Below are 24,002 nucleotides of genomic sequence, written 5' to 3'. Positions count from 1 at the left end.
TGTTAGTGTCATCCAAATGGAGAAACTTCACTGGGTTGAGCAATCCTTAAGTTGCCCAACAACCCGCTGGGCGAGGAGAAAGCAGGACTGGTTGAGCACAAGTCTATCCATCCTTCTGCACTGTCTTGCTGCAGGGTATGAGTTACTGGCAGGAGGGCAGGGCGGTTACATGGCACAGCCATTTCCCAGGATAGGGTGTGCCCTACCTTTACAGGTGCTGGAAAACACTGGGCACCAAGTGGATAGTTGGAAATGCATCACTTTTTTTTATTCTGTTCTGTGTTTGTTTGTTGCTTTCCTCATCAGAAATTTTCTGTTTAAAGCCCAGGAGTGCACGCTTTCTGCAGAGAGCAAGGGCTGTCAGGGCAGGTAGCACATGTAGCTCAGTTTCTCCATTAATGAAGAAGATTGATTAATGTAGGTGTTTACAAGAAAAAAAAAAAAAAAAAAAAAACACTAAAAGATCACCAAGGATTTTGGTTCTTACTGTCCTAAACTCTCTGTGTCCAAGGTCTGAGTTATACAACTACACATTAAGGTGACTGGGAAAGGGCATTTCAGAGAACCAGGAGCTACCAGGGTGTGCACTATGCCATGGAGTCCCTATCAAAGATATCAGGACCTTAGAGTTGCTGAAAGGTTGCAAAGTTGGATCCCTCCAGCAGCAGCAGACACAATGTCAGGGGCTATGGCTGTGATAGTGCTTGACTTTTTGAATCACTCGTACAGGTGACCATGGAGGACATCCCATGGTCAGCAAGTCCACCCTGACTGGAGGATCACCAAGACAGAAGATGATGCAAAGGATTTTTATCTGCTATATATATTCTTCAGTGTGCTGTCAAGCAGCTGCTTCTTCTCAGTGAATGTGTTAGGTGGAGAAAGTAGACAGGAAAGTCTCTCACCTTGCCACAGACTTATTCGTTCTTCTTTAATTCCTTCACTTGCTCTATTGGACCCATCTTGTCCATTGCATCCTCTCATCTTCCTCAGATTAATTCATTTGGCCTTCTTGTAAACTATAAATTACTGTACAATGAACAATTAAGGGATTATCATGGTAGCAATTGAGGATGTGTCCAAAAGTCAAACCTTCAGAGACGCCCAAAAGAGGAAACTGAACAGGAACTACCTACTGATCATACCCAAAACTGAGTCTCAAAACTGAGGCTGATACAGAGCATGGAAGACCACCTCTGCCCTAGCTCTTTGCTGTACAACTGTGGACCATGGGCATGAAGCAGTTTGGTGACTTGACCAAAATCCAGAAGTTGGATACCAAAGCACTGTACCTGAGGATCCCAAACATGGGAACAGGGAGGGCTAAGAAAACTCTTTAACCACTTAACTTTCCATTGCCCAGTCCTACCAAGAGGGAGCATTTAATTAATGTTTCAAGTACAAGTGCAATTAATAGACTGTCCAAATGTGTCCCAGCTGCTGAAACACAATTAAATTTCATCTCAGCTTCTAGGAACAGGCTGTCTCCTCTTCAGCACTGTGCAGCAGGTGAAACCTTGAGGTGCCCAGCTGATGGCTGGGCCCCAGCTAATGAACTGAATTAGGCTGCTTCCATTCTCATTACAGACCCATCAAAACAGGGTCCTCTCAACAGAGACCTTGAAGCTACTTTCAATAAAACCTTCTCCATGTCTCTGTGCCTCAAATTCAACTGTAACAGCTTCTATTAGTTCAGCAGTGCTATTGTACCCATGGTGCTCACTTCTGCTGACAAATTCTCCAGCTGCCCAGCCTGTGCATCCACAGCTCACACACGGTACTTGTCTTCTCATTAGGGATCCAGTGCTACCAGTCCCCTCAGCTTCATAGGCCCTTTATGTGAAACTCCAGCAGTAGAACTGAAAGCAGTGACGGCAGCAGCTGCTGCAGGCAGCCAGGTTATGCAGAGCAACACATTCCTACTCTGGGAACAGGCAGCATGAATATACCAAAAATCCGATTTTATTGCATCTTTCAAATTCTTAACAAGCCAACAAAAATTATTGCTGCTTTTTTTTTTTTTTTTTAATTATTTCCCATTTTTAAAGTGACAAGGCGTTTAAAATCAATAGTTAAATTTTAGATGCTAGGATACTGTTAGATGTGTTTAGGGATGGTTAATCAGAGGCACTAACAAAATAATAATCATAACAACAACAACAGTTAATAATAATAAAAATAATAATCATAATAACAACAATATGAATTCCTCAGCAGGACATGTAAGAGTGAGGGAGTGACTGTCATCCTCTTCCCTGCCCAGAGTCAAGAGCAAAAAAACCCTAAGTGTCTCTGCCCACGCTGGCACTGGGCAGTCCCACAAAGGCAGGGTGGCCCAGGACATGCAGAACAGGCTCTTTGGAAAGGTAGAGCCATTCAAACCTCAGCCCAGGTCATTTGCAGGGCTGAAGGCTTGTCACGGAGAAAGCAAAGAGTTTTTTTCAATCAGGCAGCTGCTCACAGCTGGGGAGTCTGGGAAGAGGTGTGGGTAGGATGGGATGCAAGATGGGATGCAGGGCAGGATGCAGGATGAGATGCAGGGCAGGATGCAAAGCAGTGGTGGAGCGCATCCCAGCGGGAGGGACAGCCCAGCTCCAAAGCATTAATCTAAGCTTTCCCAGCTCCAGCCTTCCTTCCCAGCACTGTGCCACACACATCTGTGTGGGGAGGGCGTGTGGCAGAGAGCCAACTCAACAACTCAAGAGGTGCAATTATCATTAAAGCCAAGCAGGCTGGAGCAGGGGAAAGGAGATGCCTCCCTGCCAAATGAATAGGTTTAATGCTGCTCACATTCCTGCATTCCTCTGCTGAAGTGTAATGAATAAACCCTCACAAACTGCTAAAAATGAGGTGGTTTTGGTTAAGCTTTTCGAGTGTGTGTTTTGTAATCCTACACCTTTGCAGACAGAGAGCCCTGCTATGCTGGTAATCTAGGAGCTGAGGTTTTCCAGAGCTGGCTTGTGTAGCCAGGCAGAGACATCAGCAGCACATGCTTGTTTTATGGGGAACAGCATCCCCATCACAAGTGGGGAGATGGGATAGAAAGCACTGGAGCCAGACAGATCCCTTCCCAGGCAGGAGTGCAGCACAGGTCCCTGGCCAAAGCACACAGAGCCACTTCTGAAGACAGAACAGGATAGGACAGCATAGCACTGAACAGGATAGGATTTAAATGAAATTGAATGGAATAGAATAAAATAGAATAGACCATTTCAATTGGAAGGGCCCTGCATGTAGTCCAAATGTCTGACTGCTTCAGGAGTTAAGGAATATAATCAAAGGCACTGTCCAAATGCCTCTTAAACACTGGCAGGCTTGGAGCATTGACCACCTCTTTAGGAAGCCTGTTCCGGTGTTTGACCACCCTACTGGCAAAGAAATGATTCATAATGTCCAGTCTGAGCCTTCCCTGATGCAGCTTTGGACCATTCCCACACATCCTGCTACTGGATCCCAGGGAGAGGAGCTCAGCACAGCCCTCTCCTCTTCTCCTCCTCAGGAAGCTGCTAGAGAGCAATGAAGTCACCCCTCAACTTCTTCCAAACTAGACAAGCCCAGAGCCCTCAGCCGCTCCTCACAGGACATGACCTCCAGCAATTTCACCAAATTTGTTGCCCTCCTTGGGATGCATTCGAGGACCTTCACAACCTTCTTAATTGGTGGGGCCTAGAACTGCACACAGAGCTCTAGGTGAGGCCACACCAATGCTGGCAGAGTGGGATAATCACTTCTTTTGCTCATCTGGTTCTGCTGTGTTTGATGCACCCCAGGACGATGTTACATGCAAAGCTTTTCCCTGTCTGCACTGGTTTATCTGCAGAGGATCCTGTCTGGGTCTGGAAGCAATAATACTATTTATTCATGATTCTACCAAAAAAAGTAGTCGCTCCTTAGCCAAAGGTCAAAATCCATATGTCCCTCTGCTTGGCCTTGGCTTCTCCAACCTGCCTCTGTCAGCACAATCTCTCATCTCTCCCTTCCTGCCCCTTCATCATCCTCCAGTTAAACTTCAGTATTCTCTCCCCATGGGCCCTGTGGTTCAACCCATGCTCCCATCCTTCTCTACCTCTCTTTCACCTCCACCAGAAATTTGTATGATGGTCTGTGCCCTCCTCCATGCAGACTCTCTTCTCTACTCCAGACTGGTTTCCTTATGTTTGAAATTAAATTTAAGGACATCTTTTGAATGCACTTTAATCCAGCATCCAAATCTGCCACTGTCATTGAAGCTCTTGCTTTTCCACGTCACAGCCAACACCCACTCTTCCCTGAGACACCTAACTTCTCCTGACCAGCAGAGTACTACCACATGGGTCATGGCTTCTATCCCACTTCATCTTCTCAAGGGTAGCCCCTTTCCCTATTTCATCACATGAGAGCTCTGTATCTCCCAACACTTACCCCACGCCCTACAGTACCCACTATTTGCTGTTGACTCTTACAATGTTGACTATTGCTTAGGAACTTGGTCTCCTGAGCCTGTCAATGGAAAATGCCTTTGATATTGAATGACATTTTTTCCCTTCTTGTCTGGTATAAATTCATCTCAAATGTCTGCCAAACCACCTCAGCGACTTCATCAAAACTCTCCTTTGCGTGACATTTACAAGAAAACTCAATAACTGTGAGGCTGCTGGTGTTCGGAGGCAAGCCTGTCAAGATGATCAATAATGTCCTGGCATTTTGATTTTACTCTCCCATATGCATGTACCAATCACAACCTCCTGTCATTGATCCAGACCATGAGCTCCCTGGGGGTTGGACAGCCTTTGATTCAACATTTGTACAAAGGACAATAGGCTCTGGGGCACAGTTAGTGCTCCTACTGTGACACTGGGGAAAATGACAGTTTTAGACACCCACCAAGGTCAAGAGATACATTTTTGCACTAGGTATGATCCCCAGGCTTACAGCAGACAACATGACCAAGAAGACCACTTGCATAATGTTGTCAGGAAGGCAAAAGTTACCTGAAGTCACTTCACACTGCACCAAGACCCAGGTGTCTTGTTACTGCACTGGCATCTACTTACAACAACATCTATTTGTTCCCAAGCAAATCACAGCACAAGGTGCTTCCACAGTTACTACCAGCATCCCTTGATACACCACTCTTGGTAGAATGGAAGGCATCCCCTAATGATTTCCCGTACATCAAAGACCAAAGCATTTCCCTTGTCTGCAAGCACAAGCTCCATGCTGACTACTCAACTACGACTGCACTGCAGTGATGTTCTCTCTACCAGACTGGAAATTGTGGAATAGGCTGGATTGGAAGGGACCTTTAAAGGTCACCATGCAGCCTGACCCTGCTGCAATGAGCAAGGACATCTTCACTTTGCTCAGAGCCTCATCCAACCTAATCTTATAAGTTTAAAGCCATTACCCTCCAACATTACAGGCCCTGCTGAAATGTCTCTCTCCATGTTTCTTATAAGCTCCCTTTAAGTACTGAAAGGCCACAATACGGTCTCCCAGGAGTCTCGCCTTGCCTTGCCTTGCCTTGCCTTGCCTTCCCTTCCCATCCCCAGGTCTCTCAGCCTGTCCTCATCAGGGCCACTCTGAGACCAGATGAGCTGGTCTGGATCCCTGAATCTTTGCCATCCCTCCAACTTTTGTCATCTAAAGGTGACCAACACCAAGTATTCTTTGCTACTGTTTGGCCCCAGGAGCAGCCTTCAGCAAGACCTCAGAGTATTCTGGTCCAAATTCTATCAATAGCTCCACCCTCCACATGTGCACTGGCATCTCTGCTATCTAGTCAAGGAGATGCCCAACTGCCAGGAAACTAACCTGTGAATAGCACATCTCACACTCTGGGCAGCTCTGACACAGAGCTTCTACCAAATTGTAAGACACAGGAGGAAAAAAGCAAGCCCACACAGAGGTGACTTTCCCTCCACTACCCAGGAGACTTGCAAGGCAAGTTCTCTCTCCAGGCTCCAGGGCTGGCCATGCCGTGGGCAGGGCTGAGCCCGCCCTGCCTGACCACCAGTGCCAGCAGCACCAAGCAGGACCCACTGACTGAGGAGAACCCACCAGCCACACGGGATCTGTGCACTGCAGCACAGAACAGAGATGCACACACAGCAGGGATGGGTTTGCTCTCCCTTTACACTCCTCATTAGATGAACTTGACCTGAACAAACGCTGCAGTGACAGAAGCCAGGTGTAAACCACAGACCTTACAGACTTCAGACACACAGGGAGAGCTTCCCTGCCTCCTTCAGTACTTCTCGCTGGGGCTGAGCTGCATCTCTGTAGATCCAGGATTGATTTGCCCCACAGAGAGGGGCACCACAGCATCTGCACTGCACAACACAGGCCCTGCCTTCCCCATTGGGAAGCACTTCCAGTGCTCACATCAGACATTTTCCACGTGTGCGTGAAAAACTTTCTTGAGCAAGAGCTTGTGCCTGCCACCTTGCAATCACCTGTACTGCACTTTTGATCAGGGTTTCTCCAAGGATTGCAAGGCTGAAAACACTGCTCTCTGAGAAACAGGCACGACTCTCCTTGGCTGAACAAAATTCCTTTGTTTTTATTAATGTTACAATTTCACATCACAGGCATTTTCAGGCTCCCTGTGATTATTTTGTATATCCAGTGCTACACAGTTCACAGGCACAGCCAAAGGCAAGAAGGCCCCTCCAAGGCTCAGATGAGCAGGGATTTCACATGACCCAAGTGTGATGTGTCCACCCAGACATGTGCAGACAGACCTGGGCTTGCTCTGCTTGTGCCTAAAGCTGACTGGGACTCAATCCAGCTTAAGACAAAAGCCACAGAGGCACATTAGTACAGCACTCTGCCCAAGCTCATATGACCAAAGTGGGTGCCCTGGGCAAACACCAAGACCTTTGATTTTGCTGTCCACAACAGTTATACAAGAATGGAAGGGTTATAAATCACCAAGAGCATAGAGAATTCCTAATAACCGTAACTGGTAACTACCAGAAAGAACAGATTTAAGTGAACAAGTGGGCTACTGGTTGAATGATGGATTTCAAGCCATCTGGTCCTTGGGGAACAATGTTCCATATTGTATGGGTCTGCAGAAAATAACACAAAAAATGCAACTCTATCATCAGAAGGCTTCAATTTCTTTGAAAGGATCCTACATCTTCATTACAAAAGAACAAAAAAAAAAAAAAACCCAACAGCATATTTAGAAACTCACAAGGTGAGAAAGGCTTGGAAAACCAGTCAGAGAGTGCATAATGAAAAAGAAATTCACCCTTGGGTGGAAAGAGCTCTTAAAAACCCAATCATCCAAACCCCTCACAACATCAGGGACCTCACTAGTATGGTTTGTGAGGAACAGTTTATTCAACAAAAAGGAAACTGTCCAGAAGGAAGAAAGTGAATTGAAATTTAGCCAATACAAAAATAAACATGAATGTACAAAGAAAGACTTTAATATCCTGAATGATCATTAGAAGGCACCTCCAATAACAAAGGTCTCATACGGGTGGGAAAACAACCATTCCCTACGTCACCAGTGTCCTCATGTACAAATGACACCTGGAAGCACCTATAACCCATCCAAGCAGCCACCAGGCTCAATCACATTTAGCTTGAATGCACCAGTGAACATGAGAACAAAGCATATTTCTACATGTGCCTGGGTGACAAGATAACCCTACACTGAAATGAAAGGAGCTGATCGTCTACCAGGCTCTTCCCTTCTGTTGAAATAAAATTTTACCCTATGCCACAATTATCTGCAGAGGACCTAGGTTACTTTCAAGATAGTTTAGAGAGGAAAAAAAAAAATCAATGATCATCTATCTATACTTCGGCCTTTTCAGGACTCTCAAAGCAGTTGACGTTTTTGGAGAGAGGGGAAAAAAAACCCCACAAAACTTTTTCATCTCTCTAAGTGATGTGGATGCAGATGGGTGAGGTGGACTGGGTTGAAAGCTCCACAGTGCGTGCAAGTCTGACACTTCATCACTGGAAAAGGGCAAGTAAACTTTCCTCACTTTCTAAAGCCACTGCTGACCCTGGTGCCCACCAAACCTTTCCAGCTGCTGATGCAGCTCACTGACCAGCAGAAAGCTCACCCAGTACAGACACAGGCTGACTTTCTATCAGCACAGTGAGCTGTGGGTGGATCAGTGCTGGAGCAAGCACAAGGGCTGAGGAGAGCTGGAGAAAAGAGCAGTGCCATCCCCATGGTGGCAGAACAGTGACAGCCCAGCAAAGCACAGCACAGCTGAGCACAGAGCCAACAGCCAGCAGCAAAAGGGAGAAGTGGACAAGGAGGAAGAAGAAGAAGGGAAGATGCTAACAAATAAAACACTCATTTTGGGGAAACTACCTGTAATTAAAAATCCAAAGCAAACACAAACTTGGAAGCTAGAGAGAACAGTACTGGATTCTGTTTTGGATTTGCCTGGCATTTATCAGCTTGGTTGGCAGGACATTTGTTAAGTAGTTCATCCTAAGGAAAATTCCTCTAATTCTAAAAATTCCAAGCTGCTTCAAACAAACAAAAACTTTACTCAGATATTGCCCATACCCAGGTTTCCTGATCAGATAAACGCATTTATTTTATCTCTGAACAAATATTTTCCCACTCCCTACCTCTGTGTGAAGAAACCAGCTAAGGGAGAGGAGGATACCTGCTTAATCCAGGAGAAGAGAATCATGATATGCACACAATGCTTTGAAAATTGCACATAACATTCAGGTGGGAAAGAAAAGTAAATGAACTGACAGGAAAGTTGATCTTGGCCCTGGTACTGGCTATGGTACTGTGGAGTTCTGGTTGCTCCTGGAGGTACCTACAGCTGGTAACTCCTGCCTTGCAACCCTGTCTGTGCCCAACGCTGGGCTTTCTCTTCTGCTCATTAAACAACACTGAAACACCCCTTCTGAAGTGATTTGCCAAAAAAAGGCTCTGACAGATTTGAGCCTTTGTGGCTCCAACACTGCTCTGTCAATCCAAATTAGGGATGTTCCCTCCTGATTCATATGCAAAAGATGTTCCATCTGTACAAGGTGATGCTTTAGTTTCAGAGAATCCTTCTGGCTGTCTCTGTGCACAACACATCCCATAAAGAAGGACTGCACTGAGAGGGACACTGCTGGGTGAGAGCAGGTATCTATTACCACTGGTTTCCCTATCCATGGGGATATCACTGAGGGAAGTCAGCATGGTAGAATAAGGCTGATGCATGGCACAGAAGCCCAGGATGCTCCTACCCAGATGTGCCAGCTGCAGCGCTGGGAAATGGAAAGCAGTTTAAGAGGAGAAGAGGGGAGAGCTTGTACAGAGGAAAGTTACAGCAAGTGGGAAATTTGGACCTATTCCCAGTTTCCATCATCGCCTCAAGGGGCCACTTTGATGCTCAGCACTGCAGTGCCCTGACAGACAGCAATACTTTGGGGCTCACATGCATGCCCCAAAGTCCCTGCACTCATCCATCACTAAGTAGTCTGCTGGACATCCCACTGCAAAAGTATCAACATGACATATGTGCCACAAAAATAGCTGCAATCACTATTCCTACCCCTTTAATCAGCTTTTTATTGCCAAGGTAAGATAGTACAGATGCTCAAGAAGGAGTTATGCTTGAATGCATCAGAGGTGTGATAGACTTTTTTGTGGAAAACTTCCTTTTTTCAACAAGTATCTTTGAAATCAACAGCAGCCTGTGGGAAGACTTGGAAAAAAACGAAATAACAGCAATGATCCAACCAGTATGCACTGCTCAAGATAGCAAAAGCACTAAAACTCGGTGCAGTTAACAGCACACCTTGGAGGTTTGTAAGCAAACAAAAAGTTAAAGAAGCACAAAGCAGAAAGACCCAAAATTATCAAAACAGATGGGCAGGAAACAGGAGAAATGGAGAGAAGTTAAATCTTCCCCGATTGTACCAGCTTTTTGTATGAGGCCATGGGTACCATTTCAGTAACTTCCTTCAAACAACAACTTTATTTCATGAATGCATCCCAGCACACTGGCACAGCCCTGCCACCACTAAAGCTTTTTATAAACCCCTGTTTCACCACACTAAATACCAGAAGTTCATGGGCAAACCTCCTGGCAGCCTCTTGCCCAGAGGAGCAGACTCAGCACTTTGTCCAGGGAGCTCTGGCAGATGTTCCAGCTGTGGGTCACTATACTGAATTCAGACTCTTGGAAAGACATCAACCAGTGTCAGTAGAGTATTGCAAAAAAAAAAAGCTGAACTCATCCATGGAAGATGGAGCCCTTTTCAGTCTGAGAAGTCTCCCACTATGTACTTTTAAATCACAGTCCCCATGCAAATGGGGAGGAGCCCAGGCAGAGGGGTGGAGCACAGCTCCTGTGGGTAAGCCCCTGGCTGAGCATTTTGGGGAATGAGCAACAGCCCCAGCAACCTGTTACAAACTAAAATGGTAACAACAGAGATGAGGATGAGTGTGGATTCACTGCAAACTAGGGTATTAACCAGCCAGAAAGAAGGTACACTGTAGCTGCCTCCTACACACCACAGAGCACCCCAATATCATGCCAAATTGACATAATTGGATCAGCAATGAACTCTCTCTGGAGGTCAGTGAAGGAGCAGGAGGAGGTGTTCAGGCACCTGCAGCCTGTGGTGCAGCCCAGGGAGGAGCACAGGGGAGCAGAGATCCACCTGCAGCCTGTGGAGAAGACCCACACCAGAGCAGGTGGATGACTGAAACAGGGCTGTGAACCTGTGCTGGAGCTGGAGCTGACAGGGACCTGAGGGCTCACAGAGAGAGGAGTCCACATTCAGAGCAGGTTTCCTGGTGGGATTTGTGACCCTGTGGCGTCCCACGCTGGAGCAGCCAGTCCCTGAAGGACTGCACCCCTCAGGATGTGGCCCACATTGCAGCAGTTTGTGAGGAGCTGCAGCCCATGGGAAGGACTCACACTGGAGAAGTTTGTGGAGGACTGACTGACTCCCGTGGGAGAGACCCCATGCTGGAGCAGGGGAAGGACTCCTCTCCCTGCGTAGTGACAGATCCAACCTGTGATGAACTGACTGTAAACTCCCTGTGCTGCCCAAAGGGAAAGAGCTAGAGCCTGGGAAGGAAGAATGGGTAGGTGACAGGTCTTCATAAGATTCATTTTACTTCTCATTATCCTGCTCTGATTTTGATTGGTGTATTTTCACTGGTAATAAATTCAATTAATTTCTCCAAATTGAGTCTGTTTGGCCCATGACAGTAATCAGTTGATGATCTCTCCCTGCCTTTATCTCAAATCATTAGGCTGTTGTTACTATTTTCCTTCCCCTCTCTCCTTGCAGAAGGGAGTGACAGAGTAGCTTTTGGCATCCAGCCAGTATCAGCTCATCACAAAAAAGAAGGTTGGATGGAAGATCCTGACATGCTCTTCACCAAGGCACCCAGTACCTCTGTGACAGCTGTGTCACTTCCTTTACCCACCATGCAGCACTGGCTGTGGGCATTTGAAATGCAACTCTGCAGCATTCCAGCTGGGATGGGTAAGCTGGATAAGATGGATAAGATAGCTCTACCATGCTCAGAAAACAGCTCTGATCTAGTAAAACTTACCAGCCAAAAGTCTGTCCCAGAACTATTTTTTACCACAGGCTTCTTTCTTTCTCTCCCAAAACAGAAGCACAAAGGGAGGGGTTAAGTCCAGACTGGGATGATGAGCCCCTGCAAATGGGCAGAGCGAAGGATGAGGAGGAGAAGCATTTCCCTGATCCATTTGGACCCAGAGAGAATCTCCTGCACTGTTACACTCCTGCTACTCCTCACAACATATTCACCAACTGCAAGTAGAGCTCCAGAGGGATTGTCAGCACTGATTCAGAGCATGTGAGGTGTTTCCACATGATTTTATTTTTTACTGGCTGCGTATTTCTGGCTAAGTCAAGAAATCCAGTCATGGCTGTTACACATTGTCCTCAGTTTGACATTTATTTCTGCTCATGGTAAAAGAAACTGCAGTTCTTTCTGATTAACTCCACAGAAATGCCTATTACTCAGATAGGAGTCTGAAAGTTGGCTTGAACTAATCAGCAAATTGGTTTAAAACTATTAGGTTTTGAGGATGAGCATCCTCTGGCATCCAAAATGCAATTCTCAGGGGTTTATTTGCTTCTAATGTTATTTTTTGTCTTAATGTCCCTATCAGGTTAATCCCAGACGGGACAGAAACATCATCAATCCCAGCCAGACCATTGTGGTATAACGCAAAATAGCACAACTAGCTTCCACAACGGGCTTCTCTACAGAAGTAACATATCCTGTTGCAGTCTTGGCACTTTAAATGCCTTGTGATTCAGTTTTGAGGGGAAGTTCACAAAGAAACTGCATGAGTGAGTGCAAACCCCAGAAGTGCATCCTGCAAAAGGCAGTAGAGATCACCTAAAGGTGACTGCACAAGTCAATGCTTTGCCATAGAAATACAGAATCATGAACTGTCCTGAGCTCGAGGGGGCCCACAGGGATCATTGAGTCCAACTCCTGCCCCTGCACAGAACAACTCCAGGAGTCCCACCATGTGCCTGAGAGCGTTGTCCAAACATTTCCTGAACCACAATAGGCTTGGTGCTGTGCCCACATCCTGGGGGAGCCTATTCCAGTGCCAAAACACCCTCTGTGTGAAGAACTTTTTCCTAATAACCAACCTATCCCCCTCCCTTCCTACTGCCCTAACTCAGCTTCATGCCATTTTCTCAAGTCCTATCACTGCTCACCAGTAAGAAGAGATCAGTGCCTGCTCCTCTGCTTCCTCTGACTTGCAGCAGGCTTGGCCAGCTGGACAGGCACAGCTGTTTGCTGGTGGTCTAGTCCAGGAAAACTCATCCCTTAAAACAGGATGGAGTTTCAGCAAGTAAGCACAGACTCCCTAACAGGGACACACAAACATCCTAAGAAAGGCTTACAGCAGATTAAAAAAGCCAAGGCTGTCAAGCCAAAGAGTTGCTCAGTGCCCTTTTGTACACTATTCCCCCAAGTCTGACAGCAGAAGAACGTGAGGCTGCAGCTGGGCTTTCATGGGAGCACATGCCTGTGTGCTCTTGGTTTCAGGTTGGCGCAGGGTCAGTGCAGCTTCTCAGTGGGAAAACAGCTCTGAAGGACTCAACACAAAGCACAGCGACTCTTGTCTCCTCTCTTTGTTGTCAAAGCATCACTTGAAGCAAAAGCCTGAAAATGTGTTACCTGGGAAAGCAAAGCAACCACATTAGGCAGTGAGAGCACAAAGCACACTGTGACATTTACAAGTGAGCTTGAGCTCACTCATTTGTATTTCAAAGGCCAGGTTGACACAAGATATTTTTCTTGTTCTAGTTTTGGCTGTGAAGGGAATAATACACAATTTTGAGTGCTACTGCCACTGTGTCAGCTTTTTTGCAGAGTCAGATAGAACAACATGCCTGCTTTGCTTGGAAAACATAAGGACCAATCTTGGAAAATCCCCCTTTGGCTGACATAAACAAAACCAATTTAGGAGACTTGATCACGTCCATACTCACCAACCCATCCTCAATTTCCTATGGCTCGAGTGAATGAAGCTAATTGCGTTGAGTGTCTCCCCTCCTTCAGTAACTTGACACTATGAAAGTTTTCCACCTTTAGAGCTCTCACTGACTGCTGGTGACACTTAGTGACTAAACAGGCTCAACAGTTTAACACCTTTGTGGCCTCCATCACACTGTGAGATGTCCTCCACTGCAGGAAAGGGTCAGTATTTCTGATCCCACCAGCAACAGCAACCCCACCAGCACTGATGAGGCACAGCCCTCCTGGTGACAAGCCACAGTGCTCCTTAGACTAAGAGCTGCCCTTTCGGCCCAGAAACCCGGTGTCATACTGAGTAGAAATCCAGTTTACAGCCTTCCATGTCATGCCAGACCCATCAAGACCCTGGCTGGAGGTGGCAATAATCTGCTCTGGTATAATACCCACCTCAGCTGACAACCTTGAAACTGGCAGCCAAGGTACAAAGTGCAATAATTTCAGCTTCATGACTTCCTCCTAATAAATACCCGACTGTCTCAAAGGAACAACCATCCTCCCCACTTTTTACCTCACATATTTTATGCCTCTGTTTTCAGGTCATCAGTCCGGGAACTCCAGAGCTTCTTGAAAACCTTTTCTTGCATACAACAAAGCTCATCACAATTCAGCTAGGCAAAATTTTAAAATGACAAAGCCACAATGAGCCAGGTCTCCATCCCCTTGGTAGATACCATAATGACAATGTGGAAGCCTTAAAGAGATGCCATCATATAACAAAGACCATGAATGTCCAACCAATAGAGATCACCCTCTTCTAAGCAGGACCAAAAGACAGGAACATTAAGTGGTCATTTTGCTCCACTGGCTCCCTCAAGTCAGAGCTGACCACAAAGTTTCACTCTTCCTCCATGACTGGATCCCACAGTTAACTCTGGCTCCTTTCCTGTTCCTAAACACATTGGCACTGTCAGAGTCCTTCTACCAAGTTTTTGGGTCCATGCATGTGACCCAAGCAGGCACACTGAGAAAGCAGAACATCAAAGTAAGGTAGGTGTTCAAGAAACTACAGGGGAATCAAGTTGAGCAATTAATGATCTTCATATCTGAATCAGAATTTTCCTTTTAAGTTTGCCATCCAGTGCAGTTTCTCACACTGGTCTTCTTCACCCACCCACACACTCCACCTCTGCCCTGGCTGCTGTCTCCAGCCTTCACCCATGCCTGTTACACTCATGGTCCAACTTGAGTGTAACATGAGTGTAGCTCCCCCTCTATTTCAGGGCAGTTTTATCCCCAATTTTAAAGCCATTTTCTCCATATACACTTTGACCACATTTGCAGAGCCATGCTCATTTGCACACATGCAGCTCACGAGCGTGTGTAACTCAGGGATCTAGAGACTTCCACCCAGCAGCTCCAAAGCCCCAATCCCTCATCTGCCATCACCTGAAATGGTGCTCAGTAGTTTGTGTCTTCCCCAGGTGGAGCAATGGTCTTGTCTGGGTATGAAGGAAAGCAAGACAGACCTGGCAACGGACTGGGTGAACACAACATATCCAAGCCAAGATCCCACCACAAAAGTGAGAGTTATTTCCTCATGACAGCACAGACAAGACAAGCTTTATACAAATCACATACAGTAATGCATACTCACACAGATCTATATGTAAGATACATATACAGTATAAACCAAAATAACATCAAGGAGCATGGATGCCAAAGAAGGGATAAAATTAGCGTATTAGAGAAGTGGCAAAATCTTATAAGAGAATGGAAAAAAGGCCTATTTTGAACAGAAATGAACACATTTCAAAAATATTGGATATTCTTGGCTTGGAGCCCTACATACCACAACATACGACAATCACATCAGATTGAAGAATGAGAAAAATCAGCCAGAAGGTCCACTGGAGATCTCCCAAGAAAAACAAGGATTGCATGTGGTAGGGCGCTGCAGCAAATTATTTCCTTGGCATCACAGAGTGCACCAGTGTTCTGTCTAGTCCAGCCTGCTGCTGAAATGCAACTTTCTGAAAGTCACACAGCCCCTACATGGCAAAAATTAGCATAACCTCAGAAATAATTTCTCAAAATCTATTCCTTGAAGGTTAGTCGAACATTAACAAGACAAAAAGCAATGCTGGCAGGGAATACCAGGATGCCATCCTTGAGACGTAATCCAGAGAAAGCCGAAATGTCAATAATGTCAATAATGTCAAATGCATACAAATTGGAACCAAATAATACTGTTGTTAGCTCAATGACCTCATAACAATCAAGTTAAGGAGGAAAAAGGAGATGTAAAATGAATGAAAATGGGCCAGATAGCTTTTACCACAATTGGATAATGTGTCCAAGGGCATTGAAGGGGGCAGATGAGCATGCTAAGGTTAGGAATCAACCCTGGGATGACTTAACAGATCCTCTAGAATGGAAAAACTAATAAATGCAACATAGTACTGATCTGTAATAAAGCCCATTATAATACTCAACAAGATTTCATTAAATTCAAACAAAGGCACTACATATATTGATCAATATAAAGTGCAAAATGTAATCAGAATCACAGCATTCAAAAATTAAGACCTCTTACCGAGATGGGGGCAACCACTGTGCATTTGAAGACACATGTTCAACTCCACCCTTTATGGACATCAGCACTTCAATGCAATACCTTGGGTAAAATAACTCCTCAGCACTTTCTGAGGAGAAATCTGTACTCAAGGTGCCAACACAGCTCTAAGTATCATTTACCCAGCCCAACTTACACCAAAAAATTTTCCTAACTTTCCCTCCTTTTGACACTGTTTTACTGGATTATTTGGTTATAGGCATGAGGGATGAATTGCAGGCAGAGGGTAACTCTGGAGGAGTTCTACTGGCAGCTTGAAGTGAGGTGCTGACCTTGGTTACTTTACCCTGTTTTTTTTCTCCTGCAAGCAACCACAATAGAAACCTCAAGCAAAATTGTCCTAAACTCTCCTGGAGATTTGGAATTCAGTCCAACATGGGTGCTATTGAACTTCATGAAATGAACATCTTAAATAAAAAGGTTTGCGGTGGTGTGCAGCAGTAAAATTGATTTTAAAGCCTTAACACGTCAGCTCATCAAGAGAAATACAAGCACATTCATTAACTCCCAGCATGCTGGCAGTATCAAAGATGCTACCTGTCGCCAAGATCAGGCTGTTATCCCAAACACAAGCATCCATTTGCTGCTGTAGCCAGGAAACAGCTCCAAGTTTTATATTTATTCTCTGTTTCAGGGAAACAAGGACTTAATACTAAGCTCATTTTACACACAAGCAACAGAAACATCAAGAAACAAGTTGGGACAGCTATCTCCCTAATTTTAGCTGTCTGGAAATTAGGCATCTAATATAAGCCAAATGTTCAGAAATTTTCCATGACCATAGAGGATCCTGGTCCAAAGCATTATTTGTTCCCACTCTTCCCACAGAATTTAAGTGATGTTTACACTGGATAACTATTTTTTTTTTCTTTTTTTTTTAATTTCACACCCAACCTCACCTGACTCCAAACTACAGCTATTCAGGAGCTGTGAAGTTCACCAAACAGCAGTTCAGACTGGCACAGTAATGCTGGTACAATATGTACAAGTGGGTCAGCATTTTGGATGCCCATTCAAACATTTCTAGTCTAGCTGTCTGACCTGCCCAAGGTCACTTGGGAAGTATGCTGCAATACCAGGATGTTTCACACTCAGGTTTGAGCTCTTTCTCCTTTTGGAAAATGAAACTGCTTTTATAGCCTTTATTTGTGCTCTCAGAAAACATACAAAAATTAATCCCAAGAAACATTAAGCTTTTTAGAGGGTGTTTTTTTGTTGTTGTTGGTTGGTTGGGGTTTTTTTAGCATAACTGTTAAAGAAATATGAAAATTCAACTCAACAAAATTATCCATTTTCCTCCATCATCGACTCATTTCTTCATGGATAAGCTATGGGGTGTGAGATTTGCCAGCAATCAAACACAAGGAATGCCCTTTCTGTCACTTCCCACCTGCTCAACTGTCCACACCAGTGGCACCATCACAGCAGAGCACGTGGAAAGGGGCTGCAGCCTCAGATGTTCATCCAAAACACCAAGGCATTGGGAATGATATAAGAGAGTCAGAACCATCCAAATCATGCTCTTTGGGACTACGCCCAGCCAGGAAATCTTCCCAGGAAAAGATCATTTGTAAAGCACTATCAATACAGTAAGGTCTAATGAGTTAATCCCCATCACAATGTATAGCTTATGCCTTCCCACAGAAGAATGCAATCCAGCAAGGATGTATTCCTGGCATGTCACTACACATTCTCAATTAGAACATCAGCTCTCCCTGTCATGACCACAAGGAAAGACAAGATGGAAAACCACCACCCATCTCATCCCAAGTCAGCAGCTGTCTGCTTGGCCCAGCAAGGGAAACCCTTTCCTCCACAGATGAGCTCCCTTTATTGCTGTTAAAGACCTCTGAAGTCCTTTTTTTGTGGAGGGATCCAGTTGACAAAGTCAGGCAAACAGACCCAAACAAAAGAGAAAGAAAAAATAGCAAACCAAACACATGCAGCCATTTGGCAGTTTGGACCCCTGTGTTTTCCTGCCCAATTTTTAATTCCCTTTTCCACAGGGGTATAACGGCATCACATACCCAGCAGCCCCATCAGTGTGGACCCCTCACGCCTCTTGGCTTCTCTAATGTGGCACTGCTTTGGCTGGAAGTCGCACTGGGGCAGGCACTTATGACTCAGGGTTACAGCTCTGTAAGAAGCATTACCCCTGGGGCACTGGGATGTTAGCAGAATACACCCCAGTCATCATAACTAACCCTTCTTGACCTCAGCCCCCTTTACTCCGTACTGGTTTTCAATACATGGCTTCGTAATCCAGAAAATGAACACTGTTTTCTTCAAAGGGGTCAAATTTATTAAAGCATACACACACAAGGACAACATCTCCCCAAAGGAGCCAACTCTGCAGGACATGCTGCAGATCAGACATTCAAGATAAAAATACAGACAATACAAACCACTTCTGAGAGCAGCTTTTTCATGCATGTGAGTAAATCACTCATAGACACCGTTAACTTTAGGGGGAAACACCAGGGCCAAACAAACCATTGATGCAAAACCTAAAAAAAAAAAAAAAAAAAAAAAAAAAAACAGAAAACACCTGGTCCAACTAAATATATGCAACTGGATGCCCTCCATGAACACAGAGAATTGCACAGAAAGACAGAATGGGTAAGGCTGGGAGGGACCATACAGCCATACACATCATGCAGTTTTTCAAAGGAGACTGCACAGATCCAGAGATGCCATGCTCTCTCTAGACACAGACATGTCACCACTGAAGGTGTCAAGCTGCTAGCTGGCCCAGACAACCCCGGGAGCTGCTGCTGAAAAGAGAAGTCTGCAAGTAGCTGAGCAGAGATCAGATGGAACAATGTCACAATTTTCCCCCCCGCCCCAGATTTATAACAATGGTTCTGTGAGGATATAACACCTCAAAACCTTTGTTCAAACACCTGGGTGCAAGAATGGAGCATACAGAGAGCACAAGGCTGCCCAGCCTGCTGCTCCCTCCCCACCTCCCTATCCAAGCACCCTGTACACACTCATTACCCCATGAAGCTACTTTAAAGAAGCAAAAATGTCTGAAACAGGAGACACAGCTCAAACAGATTTTTATCACCACATCCTGCACATAATCAAGTGAAATCAAGAAAGAGGGAGGTGCAGTCCACAAAATAAATAAGCAATTAATCCTCACAATTGGATTTGGGGAAGCGGGGGAATAGGAGCTGGGGAAAAACTCATTAACACCGGGCAAATTAGTGAAACTATCAATGAAACGACGCAGGTCAGCTGCAGGACAGGAGAGCACAGGTGAGAGAAGACCAGCCATCTGCGGCTACAGCTGAGCTGACAACACCCAACAGACACATGTGCAGGTCCAAGTCACAGCAAAAATATTAACTCTGTTAAAAGCTCTGGTAGGGTGTAAACCCAGGCTGGGTGTAGAACTCGACTGAGGCAGAATCGGGGCACGATGAGCAGAGCACCAGCTCAGCACTGCTCCACCTGCACTCAGCATCACCAGGCTGGCCACGGAGGCTCCTAAATCAACACCAGTTTCAAGGTAAGGCATTGTCCCCACTTGAGCAGCCACCCCTTGAGCTGCAGCAACTGGCTGAATTCATGTATTGCTGCTGCATCAAACATGAGGCAAAGCACGGCCCAAAAGGCATTCCAGGTGGGTTTAAACCAACCAGTCTCATGTGGTGCCTGTTCGGGCAAAAGCTCCGTGGGCTCTTCTCACCCAATGTTCTCACACTGCCTCCACCAAGGAGGGTTACAGCTGCAATCCACACACCGGACTGGGTGTATGGACTTAGCTGGGCTCCTGTGAAACCTGGAGGAAGCAGGGACTTCACAAGTGCCAACCAGGGGACCCACCTCCCCACCAAGAGTGCAGAGCCCACCCTTTTCTCTCTGTATCTCCTGGCCTCTGGGCTTGACTTTTTTCACCTCTTTGCAAGGTCATTAGGTTTGACGACGTTATCTTCTGTTGGACCGAACTGCTTTTTCTCAGGGTTGATCAACTTGTGTCATGCAAATTACCCAAGGTGGAGGTAAACCAAGAAAAGGGGCATTCAGATGGTTCCTTTTATGTTTCACAGATGATTTGCATCCTTATTCTCTGCCTTTAGGGCAACTCTCAGTTGACTGAACACCTGTTTTTAGCTGCCGGGAAACACACAAGAAACCTCCTTCTCCACCCACCCCCAATTCACACCCCTTCCGCGTACTTAACTGATGTCACTGAGGCTTGCAAAATCCTCCTCACTTCAGGGAGGCTGCTCATTTCATATTGGTCAAGATGGAGATGACAACATTCTCCTGCTTACCATGTCCCAGAATCCCAGTGCAGCCCAGATCAAGGAAACCCTAAACTCAGAGAAAGCAGAGAGCTTCACACCAGGCCACCAGCTTCCTGGCTTTGCATCCCTGAGCCCTAAATATCCTTGCTGATATCCACAGTGTCAGCCCAGCACAAAAACGCTTCAAAAAAACAGAGTGATGGAGGAAAAAACCCAGATGGAGTGAACCTAATTGTGAAAAATCTAGAGAGATGTCCAGCAGCCAAGTAAAAATGAGGATGTTCCCTGGGAATCACTGATACTGCAAAAAGCATCCCTCCTTCTTAGATACAGCCCTTGTATCTCCCATTAAATTGCTCATCCTTAACATTAATTCTCCTGGCAACTCCAAAGAATCAGTTTATTCCTGCTCTCTGGATGGAGAATCGAGGCACAGACTCAGAGCAAAGAGACCAGTGGCAGAAGCAAGCACCAAATACAAGGGGGCACCCTGAGTGTCTGCAACGTCTGCTGGTCCCCAAGGCAGGCAGACAGAAGGCAGGAGATGTGTGTGTCAGGCTCAGGCGAAGGGCAGTGCCCTCATCATTTCACTGTGACAGCTTCCCTTGCTATAAAAAGAAGATTCCTCTCTCCGGGATAGCAGTGAAAACACTCCAATTATTAGTAATACAGAAAAGCTAACAGTAAATTGCAGAGAAAACATTAAATAAATGAAGAATAACACACATTTCCTTTGCCTGCTTACAACTAAACAAGAGTGCTGTACTACAGCAAATTATATTTGTTCTTTGACTTAAAGATGACAATCTTGATGATGGACCATCATTATCAATCCCTATTTCTGAACAGACTGCCCTCAGAGAACAAACATATTGAGGGCATTAGCAGAAGCATACAAAAAAATCTTCCAGAGCTACCTCTGCTTAGGCACAATACCTTGTACATCTAAATTTCAACCAGCATCGAGATTTATCCTCACTGCAGTAGGGATGAGCACAGGCTGAGCACTCTGCAAACACAAGCAGAAAACATTTCTATCTCTTAAAGAACTAGGAGGGGAAGCAGAGAAAGTGACATAGCAAAGTCAGGCAGATGTCTGTGGCTGAGAGAAGCAGTGATGTACACAAAAGCTCTGGATGGAGATTCTAACCAACAGAGAGCTGACATGCAGTGTCATGGCCCCAGTTCATCACAGAACCATACCTGGGGGAATCTGCACCTTAGCCAAGGTACCAGGACGTGGAAGCTCCCTCTACAGGTGTCAAGTTCCCATGGGGAGATGGCAAGTATTGTTCCAAACCTTCCTGTGGCTGAAAAGCCACAAGCCACATCACTCAAAAAGCCAAAGAGCAGAGCAGCTCCAGGGCTGGTTCCCAGGAGGTTACAGTGCAGCCCAAGCAGCCTCACCGGGTCTGAGTGCAGCGGCTCCTGGGGCTGGAATAAACTCCTGAGGCTGGAATCATCTTGCTGATTCTCACTGGGGCTGCAACAGCCAGTGTGAGATGACCCAGTTGGACTGAAACCTCCTCAGCAATCATACCCTATCCTTCAGGAATGTACAAATGCTGCCAGTCAGGGTGTATAAATGCTGAGAGCAGGCTCAGACAAGTGGCTCACAGATTTAAGCTGTGTCCAAACCTTGAAGAAAATTTAAAGGCAGCTTAGGAGAGGCCAAGCTTTCATGTAGTGGCTTTGGACACCTGAAACCACAAAGCAAGCACCCTGAGCTCCAGTCCTCCTACACAGGGTACAGACATTACACATGCCTTGCAGACCCTACAACCAAACAAGCTGCCCCAGCTGTGCTGACAGTGCAGAGAAACAGGTATTGTAGGGAATTATTCGATCCATTCAGATGCCTACAGCAGGTCAGGGTCAGGCACTTCCTAAAAATATCCATTTCCCTACAGCGACTGTAAAAGGAGGCTGGGGGGGCCAGGATCAGTAGCAGTTATTGCAGCAGAGTTCTCTAAACCCAGAGGAGTAAAGTCCCCGGCTGCAAAGCCCAAATACAGCCAGAAATAAGGTCTGTGTGATGCACAAACCTCAGCATATTCCAGATAGTCTCCAGCCCTTCTGAGACTCCCAAGCACAACAGGAGACTACAGTCCTATCAGCCCTGAAGAGGCAAAACACAGCAAAACCCATACGAAAAGGAAATCTGGAGGATCAGCAGAAGAGGTCTCACACAAAAGGTGCAGAGAAGACCAGGAGGGCTTCTATCTCCAGGCTTATGAGCACTGAAAGAGATCACCACTCACCTCATTTCTCAGGAAACCCTGTCAGGATCTGACCTCCCTTTGACACACTCCTCCCTTCTCCTTTCTGCAGTCAACCGAGACCTATATGACATTACAACAAAAGAAATGTCAGCAAGCTCAATCTTGTCCCCTCCCTCCAAACAAAAACCTTCAATTTCCTTAATTGTTCAACATAAGGTTGCAATGGAAACCAGTTATATATAAATTACAGCTTATATAAATTGCAGCTTATGTATGCATTTGAATATTTATATATCTATTTAATATATATTACCTATTTAAATATATACATACATATATATAAATATATAAATTAGTGAAAGGATGGGGCTCCATGCAAGTGGCTGAAGCAGCAGCACATTCCTCTGCAGCCACCAAAGTTCAGGCATCAATAATGGAGCCCTACAGCCTGTCCCACACTGGACTCCCACAATGACCCAGCAACGGGGCATAAAATGTATGTCAAGCTCCTCCTGAGATGTTCACTGCCAGCTCTAGAGCAATCCCTCAAACACTCCTAAGGAGTAATGGGAAGAAACACAGACAGGAGTGCCAGGGAGCCTGGGTGGCCCAGAGCTGTGAGGAAAAGGAGGCAGCAGACTCCTGTTTCATGACCCAGAGTAGGCCGGTGTCATCGTGGAGAGGACATGGGCTTTTCCATGTGGTGACCTCCACACATTGATGACCCCTCTCGTTACAGCCCAAGGATCACACAGGACAAGCCAGGTGGACATCAGGCTGTTGTTCAGGTTCTCAGCGCTCTGCTGGGTGATGGTCCCTGTAGACTGTTTTCTCCCACCATCCAGATCCCCATCCTCTCCTCAGGCCACAGAGCCCCTGTTGGCACAGCCACAAATCACACAGCCATATAACAAACAGCTTTCTACCAAACAGCACAGGCTGCTGGCAGTGTGAGTGTGTGGCAGAGGGGGAAGGGGACTTTTATCACCATCAGAATCTCCTCCTCACACAGCCTACTTTAACCGAGCCACATTTACACTGCTAAATTTGGGAGAGTATGAGAAGCATTCCCTCGTAATGGGAGGTGGAGGAGGGACCCGCCGGCTTCTGGCCTTCTTTAACTCCTGCCAAGTGCTCTGTAATTCAAAGTCCATGTCGGGGAAGTCACCCCTGGCTGCACAGCAATGGCCTAGACCCAGCAAACCCGGAGATCGGTGCCTTAACCCCTTCCAGTCAGCACCTGAGCTTGCCTATTTTAAGAAAATATATTGAGTCAGGCTTTAGGAAACAGATCCCACTGGAACAGCAGGTATCCAGGAGGTATATGGAGGGAATTCTGGACACCTCCACACATCAGCTTCAGATAGTGAGTTTGAAGATCCTGCCCTGAAGGGATGTAGTGCTCTCAGCCTGGTACCAGCTAGCAGCAA

General features: G+C 45.9%; 1 long non-coding RNA gene across 1 annotated transcript in view; it reads right to left on the bottom strand.

The window, feature by feature from the left end:
• The window catches only part of LOC136372867 (uncharacterized), a 34,883-nt gene extending 12,086 nt beyond the window's left edge, over positions 1 to 22,797 (bottom strand). The window contains exon 1 of the long non-coding RNA XR_010745540.1: positions 22,612 to 22,797. This is a non-coding gene — a long non-coding RNA (uncharacterized lncRNA). The remainder of the gene's footprint in view (positions 1 to 22,611) is intronic.
• Between the last annotated feature and the right edge of the window lie 1,205 nt (positions 22,798 to 24,002).

The sequence above is a fragment of the Sylvia atricapilla genome, chromosome 1, assembly GCF_009819655.1.
Source record: "Sylvia atricapilla isolate bSylAtr1 chromosome 1, bSylAtr1.pri, whole genome shotgun sequence".
Taxonomy (NCBI): Eukaryota; Metazoa; Chordata; class Aves; order Passeriformes; family Sylviidae; genus Sylvia; species Sylvia atricapilla.
Note: the sequence above shows the minus strand (reverse complement) of the source record. Positions and strands in the feature narration are given on the sequence as shown.